Consider the following 10,184-nt stretch of genomic DNA (forward strand, 5'->3'; position numbering starts at 1 on the left):
CTACGGATCTCCCTGGCACTTTCCATTTCTTTAGTGAGAAATTTTATGGCTTAGCGGAGCTCCAAATCAAGCACAAACTTACTTTGCTGCGCACGAGGATTCTCCTGACATTCTGTCGCTTCGAACTCTAGACATGTTCTGAGACGCTATTCTGCAGCATATCGTGCTTGGCAAATATGGCGAAATGGGCCACATAATGTTTCAGTCACTTCTCTCACATATAAACATATATAGTGGGAGACAGAGAGAATAAACTTTAAATACGGAGAGCACACGAGCGTAGGCAACTCCACCGCACTCCAGTAGGTGGTCGCCTCGGTCCAGTAGTCAAGCAGCCTTAGCTGTCCTTCTCACTCGGTTGGTACATCGACTCGCAGCTAAACAACGCTGCCACCAGCTGGTGCAAAATGCAGACCGGAATATTCCCCCACCTTAAATTACAAAATGTCATGTTTGCCACTCGCTACAGGCACTACTGCCGGTGGTGCGGCGGCATACCAACACTACAACGCATTATATGGGATTGTGAACCCCACCCTTAATAAAACACACCACACAATGGAGCAATGGTAGGCACAGCTGACCAGCTCAGACCTGGTTGGACAACAGTCCTTCATAAGACAGGTCAAGCGGGCGGACGAGGCAAGTGGGGCCCTGGACTAAAAGGGCTCCGACCATTGCACGAAATTCCTTTTAAGCAGTAAAAGTTTATCTCTCTTTCTCTCTCATTTGCCTTGTGGGGGTGTGTGTTATTGTTGTGAGGTCTGGTGTGCTTGCGCAAGCCCATACCACATGGTAAAGCGTTGCGTATTGATCGCAGTGAGGGCATTTATAGAAATACAGCTCAGGGTGTATGACGTGGTAGAAACTCATGGGTGGATATGTATTTAATTGGAGTTTCCGCCATATTACGGCTTCCTCTCGCTTCAGAGCATTATGAGGCGGTAGTAGTGTTGTTCGTGAAAGGCGATAGTGTTGTAGGATGTGCGTGTAGGTTAATGGTATCGGCTCGTGGCGGAACTGCTCGGCGCGACCCTCTCGCGGTTACCGGTGTGCATGCGCTCGGGCGCAGGCGTGTGCCAGCTTATTGCCGCGCAAGGACTCATACCCCGGAGTCCACACGATTTGTATGCATAGTGGAAGCTGGTGCGCTCCACTCAGAATGCGATGTGCGGCCCTGAAAATTTTGGCCCTAGAAATTTGTGGGAAATGTGGTGGTTAGTAGAATTGCTCGCGATGTCTTAAACTTAGACCAACAAAGAAGGCTCCCCGAGACCCTTAGTGACCCTTAAACAAGCCGTCATCAGTCGTTTTCAATCTTTATGGTCGCCACCTCACGAGACCAGTGTGAGAAAAGGACTAATTAGGCCCTGCTACATCGCCTATGCGTGCTTCTGTGCGAGGTAGAAGATCGTATTCACGGCATCAACGTTATCTGTATCCTGTAGAACGCACAGTAATGTTGAACGCTGTTGAAGTGTCCTGGGCTCGCTAGAGTGCAACGCTTCAGCGTCAAGGCTCTCCACACGCCAGTGTAGATGGCATGGTCTCCTCGCAAAGACCCTGCACCGTAAGAGAGGAGGTGTCGCGACTACTCCTGAATCTCTTTAAGTGATGCAGACTTATGAGTTGTGAGGCTGAGAAGATTAATTTCAGGGTGTTGTATCGAGGGGAATGGTTTGGCCGCCGTGGCATTGTGAAGTAGATGGCTAACGGCCTGCCGGCTTGCGTCCTGTTCTGCCCCGATGTGTGCATCTTGTAAATTGTGGGGTTTTACGTGCCAAAACCACTTTCTGATTATGAGGCACGCCGTAGTGGGGGACTCCGGAAATTTCGACCACCAAGGGTTCTTTAACGTGCACCTAAATCTAAGTACACGGGTGTTTTCGCATTCCGCCCCCATCGAAATTTGGCCGCCGTGGATGTGTGCATCTTGTTCACCTGTCTCGCGCTGCACTTCTAAATGATGGCGTGCTAAACGATATGAGTAGAGATTTTAGGTTTCTTAAACTCGGCTGAAGAGCGGCGCTCGGTTGTAACTCCTGTAGGAAAATGTTGCAAGGCTGTAGCCTTTTAAGATTTGCATATACAGCGCTACGAGCGAGCGCCGCCTGATGCCAGCAACATCCCCCTTCCCCTACTGGTGAGGCAAACATTCGTTCAAGCCATAGCCGAGTATAGTTTTGACGACCGGCGATATAATTTGTTCATAAAGTGAATGTGAGTTCACTATTGTAGTTGGATTCCCCGTGTCGCGTGATCTCTTTTTGCTGTAACTCTGCTCACTTCACTTATTGGCCGCACATTGTACCTTGTGTAACTACTTATGTGATCGCGGGAATACCGAATTTTAAAGCTCACTGTGCGCCGCGTGCGGTAGGGCGGCCAAGCTCCACACTGTCCCTCATCCGCGAGTTTGGCTGCACATTTAAACTTGTATCGCCTGGTCTCTCTAACATTCAGAGTTGAATGTTTTGAACAAGTTAGACCGTGCCAGTTTGAATTCATTCGCTGAGCGAAACTTTCATTATGCATGACTAAGTTTCTTGACAGCGGCTATGCACTTAAGATAGTAAAATAGACCTGTTTCATAAGTTTTATACGGCTCTCTTGACCATGCGCCATACATCTTGCCCCCGGCACACAGTCACACCGGCCACCTACTTCTAAGTGGTACGGCCACGTACTCCTACTGTTATTTGTTATGACAGCACTTATGCTACAGACAGTTGCGGGTGAGCGCCGGTGAGCACCGGTGGAAAAATAAGAGCAAGACTGCTTAGAAGGGTACTGGTTTGGGCTAGTTGGTTACAATTCATGATCAATGTTATTTGCGCACCAAGTGGTGCGCAAATAACGTTGAGCAAGGCTTCGTTCGTGAAACGGTGCGCCGCTGGCTTCTATTAGTGTCTGAGGCGTGCCCTGGGCGCTCGCCCCGGTTGACCGTGACCAGGAAAGAATACGTCAAAGCACAGAGCAGCATCCGTAATCTCGAACCAACGACCCGACAAGAAGTTCGTGCTACATATGCCGCACCGACATTGCGACGTTGTCTGATGCTGCGGTCATCACAACGACGGTGTGGGTAAGTGATCGCCGGTTCAAGAACTGGACATGCATTTACCGTTTCCACTCCTGAATGCAGATGTCATGATCCTTCTCGTGGGCATTAATTAGTTATGGATAAAATGCCTTGCGTCTCATTCGTTTTCTTCGTTGACAGTGTCATTAGTGATTACCTTGAAAGCACTTTGAGCAAAGAGAAACGTATTGCTCGCTGTGTCCCTCATAGAAGCGTCCAATATTCCTTATTTTTCAGCATTAGTTTCGCTACTCTCACAAGTTTAATGCGGCCGCGCGTCACTCAGAGTGTCAGTATTCGTGCCCCAATGTATTTGTACTTGGATCTCAGGGTGCCATCACTAGCACCTAGCGCGTATTGACCACGGAGTAATTCCTTCTATGCACTCCATTTGCGAAGTTTGGGCCTATTAATAGGCTGCACCTGATCATCATCATCATCATCATCATCATCATCATCACCACCATCATCATCATCATCAGCCTGGTTACGCCCACTGCAGGGCAAAGGCCCCTCCCATACTTCTCCAACTACCCCGGTCATGTACTAATTGTGGCCATGTTGTCCCTGCAAACTTCTTAATGTTATCCGCCTACCTAACTTTCTGCCGCCCCCTGCTACGCTTCCCTCTCCTTGGAATCCAGTCCGTAACCCTTATTAACCATCGGTTATCTTCCCTCCTCATTACATGTCCGGCCCATGCCCATTTCTTTTTCTTGATTTCAACTAAGATGTCATTAACCTGCATTTGTTCCCTCACCCAATCTGCTCTTTTCTTTTCCCCTAACGTTACACCCATCATTCTTCTTTCGATAGCTCGTTGCGTCGCCCTCAATTTAAGCAGAACTCTTTTCGTCAGCCTCCAGGTTTCAACCCCATACATGATTTTATGGTCGCGGAGACTTCCACCGTGGAAGCGGAAGAGACTGCCATTGCTTTGGCCATCATGAATCCCTCCGTGCAAACTATCATAAGCGACTCAAAAAGGGCAATAGTCAACTTTTCGAGAGGCAGCATAGGCGTCTGAGCAGCGCGAGTCCTACGGGACTTTACAAATGAAAATACTGTTGAACTCGTATGGATGCCTGCCCATTCGGGGAATCAAGAGAATGAGGAGGCGCACTGGGTAGCCCGAGGTCTAATCAACCGGGAGGTGTGCCCCTCAGACTCGGATTCCATGGATGAGGCACCGATGACATACCACGAGATAACAAACTACTACAGGCAAAAAAGGCGAACCTACCCGCCTCCAAACGCAAGCCTCACGCGAGCGCAAGCCTCAATCCTGCGTCGAATCCAAACTAAGTCGTTCCCCAGCCCACATTGGCTGGCCATAATTACCAACGAGCAATGGAACCCAATATGTCAAAACGGCACAAATCAAACATTGGCTACCCAAAATCACATTCTTTGGGGGTGCGAGGGCTTACCCCCTCCCAGGTCGCTTCTGCCAGCTCCCTCACAACAGACGTGGGAGGAGCTGCTCAGAACGCCGGATGAAAAACTACAAAAAGCCCTTGTTGCCTGGGCCGAAAGGGTCGCTCCTCGTGAGGGGCCATCCTAGGACTCGGGCCTGCCAGATAACTGAGCAGAATCTCAATAAAGTTGTTACCACCACCACCTGCCCCATACGTGAGTACTGGTAAGACACAGCTGTTATACACTTTTCTCTTGAGGGATAGTGGCAACTTGCTGTTCATGATTTCAGAATGCCTGCCAAACGCACCCCAGCCCATTCTTATTCTTCTGGTTCTGCACCTGATATGTTCAGGCATTCACTTTGATTCGCCTCCACTGTTCGTTTCGTTGGCGCCATCCTGAGCATATGGAGCCGAATTGCACAAAACGTTTTGTTCGTAAGTGATCTACGAACAATTCTAACTTAAAGGCACACTGAATCATCACTCGGACTTGGGGAAATAACATAGTCCGCGGGTAGCATACGCTGCTGTGAACATCTCAGCCAAGTTTTGCTGTCGTACGCGGTGCGTGGAGCTCGCAAGTGGATCGTGAAGTCACCTTTCTCTCAAACGCACTCTTTTCAACAGAAGGCCCTGTCATCACTCTCTTCTTGACGCCCTATTTCGTCATTCCCTTAGACGGCTTCTATTGGCCGATAGCTAACATCAAGCTACGGTCGGCTACATGGCGTAGATACCGCGGCCGCCGCGGGGTGCCGCCACGAGTCCACTGGCTAAGCACACTGCGGCTCGCTGAGGACAACCGCGTTTGGCTTAGGTTTAGCTCATAGCAGACAGCAAAGGCGGAAGTTGTGGCGTCTACGTTATCCAAAATTAAACTTGAACTGCTCGCCACAGTCACATTTAGACACCGCAGTGGGGCGTTGTGGGCACGCCCAATTGCGCCGTAGCGTGCGCAGTGCAAAGTATAGACCTCAGACTGCCCAGGCGGCGCTGCGGAAAAACCCGTCACCAGCGCCCCCATCGGAGCCTTGGCACGAACTGAGTAGTGCAAGGAGAGCTGTCCGCAAGCGAAGGTGCATAGGCCACAACGGACCCTCCTCTTTCGGTTGTGTTGGGGCACGGTTTCCTAAAAATAAAGGACCTGGAAAGCGTCTTCCGCCCATTCACGCTTCGGAAAGGAAGCTCAGCAGGGCGAAGTACGTGTACAATATGAAATAAAGTCTCAAGTGTTATTTCGGCGTGCTGCAACTCGCAAGTACAGAGAGCATCAGGTTTGTCTGTAGGCATATCAGCATAAAAATCTAAGCATTTCAAATTGGTTCATATTGAATATGTCCTGAACACAAGACTTAAGTATCTCCTATGTCTTTATGTATTTTATCGTAATGTTTTGTCGCAATTATTTACAGAAAGTAAATCCTTTCATAGCCTTTTCCAGGGCAGCAAACAGCGTGCGATCATAACGAAAGAAGCTTCCTACAGTGCCTACGCGCTGCATCTTTCTTTCTCACAGGAGCTACAGCATCGCTCGTACCTTAATTTGAACTTTTCGCAGACGCTTCGAGCAACAAGCGCGCACAAATGAATGTAAATAAACGCGACATTTTTTTCTTTGCACACGTGCGTTACTTCGCAATTACTCGTCCAGTGCTCCACAGCAACTTCGTTGCTCACATTTGAAAAACGCAGTCGAGCAGGCTCAGCACACACTTCGAAGCACGCTTCGAAGCGTGCTTGTTGTATCGGCGCAGGACATACAAAATACCGAAAGTAGAAATGAGCTCTAGAACAGGATTTTGAATTCATAAACAAACCAAAATGTTTGGTTAAGCTGACCTGCCAAATCTCTCCGTTCCACTTGTTGATTCAAGCGGAGGCGAAAGTCTGTTAAAAGGTGAAGATATCGATGGCACATAAGAAGGATGGTTCGCAACGTTGATTTTTCTGTTGCCAACGAAGTGGCAGCTGCAAATTCTCGAGTTTTCGCTTGGTTAGCACGGTCTTCCGTAAGGGCTACGCAACACAATTACAGAAGAACAAAATTGTCGCACTTTCTCACGCGAGCCGCTGTGTTGTGGGGAATGCAAGTAATCCGATTACCCAACAGGTTGAACGGCCCGTATCCAGCGCTCTCGCCTTTCCCCTTCATACGATCGCGATGGAAATCGGTAAAACTGAACGTTGTTATTTCGTACTTCACGTTCATGGCAATTTACAACACAACAGTAGCGTCGATTGCGGCGTTCCTTCGTAGCGCGCGGAGCTATCGCGGTTGCCGTCGTTTCCGCCATCAGTCTGAAAAGTGAGCCAGCAAGCGCTTTATGGCAGTTCGGCGGCGCGTCCGACTAGCGTAGAAATTCATAGCTCTCTGTCTGGGTGTTAAATGCGCAAAACACCCTCAATATGGACCAAAATCTAGTTAAATCGTTGTTTTGCAGTCGCTAGCTGCATAGGCAACTTATCAAGGGAGTCGGGCTTCGCACTACTCAATTATTGCCTCTTCGCACCGGCAGCTGGCGCTACGCGTCTTGCAAAACTCCAGAGTCTGACGTCCATTGAAGAAGGAAAGAGAGCACAGCGGAGGCCGTGTCTGATTGCCAATAGCTCCGCTTTATGCTGAACGCATTGAAGTACTTTTTGCGGCAAAGTATTTCCGCCTATTTTCACTTCAGATGCCTTTCTCCACTTCGATAAAAGGTGGTTCAGAATCCCTTTATGGTGTTTTTTTTTTTTTTTTTTTTTTTGTAATACGCGCCCTGATTTTTACGGCGGTGAGTTAACGACTAAGCTATCGTGACGGACACCGTGCGCTGCGACGTTCCCTATGTGGGCTGGACCAGCCTCCGAAAATCGGTGCTCAAGTTGCCACAGTACTCCAGTGAATATTCGGATACTTTAACAGCAGCCGCTGATGTTTTCATCTGAAATTCAATATGAGCGCGCAGATATTATGCATAGAAACAGCCCCTGCACATCTTCTGGCGCTACTCAGTAGGCTTAATCAAGAGAGAAAATAATGCAGAGAAAGGCAGGGAGGTTAACCAGACGTAGTTCCGGTTGGCTACCCTGCGCAGGGGGAAGGGTTAAGAGGGATAAAAAGAGGAACAGAGTGGAAGGGGGAGATAGAAAGAAAGGGAGACAAGCACGAACAAAGCGCGTACACTACAGAGCGGTAGGGGGCGGCATTCTTAGAGTCTGTCGTGAAGCCCCGTAGACCGCAAGAACCTTAGTAGCGCGAGTAAGGCCTTCAACGCGGATATTCTTTCGGAGCATTGGCCTAAAGCTTTTAGTTCTGAAATTCGACGATTGTCCAACTGGTCCAGTACTTTGCACATCACTTGTCTCTCAGCACTGTATCGCGGGCATACACAAATAATGTGTGCGAGCGTCTCGTCGATGTTACATGTGTCGCACGTGGGGCTGTTGGCCATTCCTATGAGGAAAGCATAGGCGTTTGTAAAGGCAACGCCTAGCCACAGACGGTAGAGCATGGTCTGTTCACGTCGTGGTAATCCAGGCGGGAGGTGCATCCGTATGTCCGGAGACAACGAACGCAACCGACACATGGTGAAAACATTTGAGTCCCACAGGGGCAAAGAACACTCACGGGACATCAATCGCAGCTGAGCCGCAGCGTCTGTTCGCGAAAGCGGAATGAAGACTCGTTGACCACTTTTATATGCAGATCGGGCAGATCAAGCCTGAGGCCCAGTCTCAACCATTATGCCTTTCAATTGCTGTTGAGCCAGCTCCTTCGGCTCGGTGTCTCCGGCAAAACCCTTTGTCGAAAAAATTGGAAGTATGGGTCGATTAAACTTTTGTGCTGCGTTAAATACGCTGGATGTCTGGGCCTCAAGTATCCAAAACAATGGCAACGGGCTGATATGCGCGGGTATTGAGGACGATATTAGCGCCCCCACAATCTGGTTTACGCTCCAAGTGATTTACTCGTTCTTCAGAGGCCAGCTCTTTGGTGATGCAACACCTTGTCTGTAACTTACGCAAACTACCTTCAAGACTGCACAGACGGATTGGTCAGCGTATATTATGGCACCTCACTCTCTTTCATTTCCCTTTTCTCTCCATCTAACTCAAATATTCCCGTGGGAATCGACCACCTAATGATGTCGTGGTGATTTAGAAACATGAAGAGCATTTTGCTCGCTTTGGTATCTGCGTCTTGAGGCAAGCATGAAGACTGCTAAATATTGTGACCACTTTTTAATAATCGCTGAAATTGGTATTACGCTCACGTCTTACCTGTAACAAGCAGATATTAATTTGAAAAAGGGGTACCAGCGAAACACAAAGGACGCGCACATGAGGAAAAGGCGTTAGACACGGGCGAGCTCTAGGTGCGTGTCTTAACGCCTTTTCCTTGTGCATGGGGACGAAATGCGAAAACACCCGTGTACTTAGATTTAGGTGCACGTTAAAGAACCCCAGGTGGGCTAAATTTCCGGAGTCCCCCACTACGGCGTGCCTCATAATCAGAAAGTGGTTTTGGCACGTAAATCCCCATAATTTAATTTTTTTTTTTCCTTGTGCGCACTTCCTTTGTGTTACGCTGGTACCCCCTTTTCAAGTTAATCATGCACCAACTGGCCCAAGAACTTGCGCTAATGCAGATATTAACTTGGTTATTACTTCACCGTTGCGTTATATTTTGAGGTTGTTGAAGTTTGTTCTTAGTGTTAATGTAAGGACAATATTTTGAGCTTAACTGGCGTCCCAGCCAGATGGAGAGCGAGAGAGAGAATTAGGCGTTCTACCCTGTACACTGTGGAACGGAGGAGGAGATTAAAAGTAAAAATAAGTAGAGAGAGGGGGGGAGCATACGCACGATAACAGCTGGACGCTATCACCGCAGAATATCACACCACATGATCACTGGTACCCTAACGAACACCGATTCCGGCTACAGCCGCCTGTGCAGGCTTGTTGCCCTTAAAGACTGTAGCAGTACCTTCGTCACATTCAGCTGCCAAGACTAATGGGCTTGGCATTACAAAGAGAGAGAGAGAGAGAGAAAACAAGGATAGGAAAGGCAGGGAGATCAACCAGAACAGCATCCGGTTTGCTACCCTATACTGGGGGTGGGGGAAAGGGGAATAGACCCTACACTGGGGGTGGGGGAAAGGGGAATAGAATAGAATAGAATATAATAGAAGGCATTACAAAGTGATTTGCCCTGATAATGGCCTTTCACCAAAGCAAGCTAGCGCAGTTGCGAGCGATTGTCTCTGCGCACTGCAGCAAGGACATTCACACAGAATGTGTTGAAGGGTCTCCCCACGACCACATGAACTCATTACACCAGGCGCTGTCGGCCATTGTCATGAGAAAAGCAAAAGACTTCGTAAAAGCCACTGCTAGCCATAGCCGACAAAACAGGGCGGTCTCGAGTCTGCAGAGTCCAGCTGGGATGCGAAGGCGAAGTGAAGAGTCCCGGTTGTGCAGCCGGTTATTCTGAAAACTTGGAGTGTTTCACATGGAGAACGTGACAACCTCTTTGAGCACACGAGGTTTTCTTCGATTGCTCACATTTGAGCCAACTCGTTCGATGTTTTCTCACAGCAAAATCCGCATTTTTCACGAATCAGAAGTCTAAAGTGAGAAGTACTCTTTGATATACATGACACTGGCAGGTTGAGCAGGACAATTTAAGAGCTCTTGCC

Source organism: Dermacentor andersoni, chromosome 1 (genome assembly GCF_023375885.2).
Source record: "Dermacentor andersoni chromosome 1, qqDerAnde1_hic_scaffold, whole genome shotgun sequence".
NCBI lineage: Eukaryota > Metazoa > Arthropoda > Arachnida > Ixodida > Ixodidae > Dermacentor > Dermacentor andersoni.